We start from the raw sequence: 1,634 nt of genomic DNA, 5'->3' as shown, positions 1-1,634 counted from the left end.
GGGGGGGGGGGTGGCTCAGAGCTGCCGCCGCTGGGAGCGGAACCCCGTGCCCGGGCAAAACTCGGTCATGTTTGCAGCACTACGTCCCAAGGAAGCAAATGGCATGCGACAAGTATTCAATTACAGTTTATAGCTAAGAAAAAAAAAGACAAAATAAACATCTCCTCTGCATGAAGGGCTCTCTTCGGGTCTCGGGAATGGTAAATTGAGCGGGATGATGAGTGTTGCCTTCCTGGTGTTAGGCGCACCAAAACCTGAACCCAACGCTGAGCTCTTTGGGAGTCGGTTTGATGGCAGAGGATGGAGGAGTTGCCAATCCACACTCATCCCGCGTCCCCTTGCCTTTGCAGATGCAGCCTCGGTGCGTTCTATCTCTTGCTACTCATAACACCCATCATACGCACCCAAACGGCGTCTCATCTCACGCGTCCGACTCTTTGGGCATCGTGTGCCACGGCCCATATGGGCCTCGTTTGGAACCCCTCCGAATCGCAGGGGGCCATGTGCAACTGATAAAGGCCAATTTGGGGTGAACGGAGGTGGGGGGGCAGGGGGGCACCGCTCTCCAGGCAAATCCAAGAAGGACGCCCTATATGTTTTCTAAGTGCTAAACCCAAGGGAAATTACTTCATCAAAACCCGATCCAGACCACAGTAATGAAGGCTGTGATGTAGCCAGTGTTCGAGCATGTTGACTTTACAGTACTGGAATTAATCCATCTGCATTGCAGCTCGGTGAAATCATTTCCAGCCCGTAGCAGCTCCGGGGCTGACTTCATCCTTGCAGACCCAGATGCAGAGCCCTCGGAGTCGGGAGAATTACGGAGAGGACCGAAAGGCTGCTCTCCCCTCGCACGGTGAAGGCTGTCTGTCTTCGTGGTGCGGGGGGACGGCAAATTCGCCTTAGGGACAGTTGGGACCCCCCAGCTCCACGAGGCTTTTCGGTGGCCGTGCGTGGCGTTACGCTCATCCGCTCCCATCGCCGTGCTTCCCGCAGGGCTGGAGACGGGGATTTGCTGCTTTGCTCTCCCTCGATGAGATTATTCAGTTTTAACCCCCATAAAAATCCCCGGTAATCTTACCGTGACCACGGGTTATTCAGGGTGCAAATTCAGGCCGATGCTATCGGCCGTATCTGGTGCTTCCTTGGAAAGGTGCTGTGCAAGCGCGGGGGCTTTCCCCGCTGCAATAAGTCCCAGCTGCCGTCATCGCGGCAACCTTTTCATCTTTTAAAGACAGGCGCTCTGGATATTTCTGTGCTATTTGCACCAAAAAGAGATGCACGCGATGGGATGCCCGGGCTGCAAGTGCCCTCCCGGGAGCTCATCCCAGCTCACAGAGCACCTCTCCGGGCCATGCGCTCAGAGGAGCTGGGAAAAGCAGAAATCCCTCCAGGTCTGCCCATGCAATCCACTGCCCACCCCCCTTTCACTTCCCTTTCCTTCGTCCCGTACTTTTTTTCATTCATATTTTCTCAGTAAAAATGCAATCGCCTTTTTCTTGGTAGTGGCTACAGAGCCCGAGGGCCTTTGCTTTCCAGGAATACCAGGAGCTTCTGCAAAGGGAACACCACCACAGCCCCCCTGATTTTGGTTTCTTCAATCAAATAAAACTGAAACTCGGTGGGGACCGATT

The sequence above is a fragment of the Egretta garzetta genome, unplaced genomic scaffold, assembly GCF_000687185.1.
Source record: "Egretta garzetta isolate BGI_Z169 unplaced genomic scaffold, ASM68718v1 scaffold402, whole genome shotgun sequence".
Lineage (NCBI taxonomy): Eukaryota > Metazoa > Chordata > Aves > Pelecaniformes > Ardeidae > Egretta > Egretta garzetta.
This window is presented reverse-complemented; position numbering follows the sequence as displayed.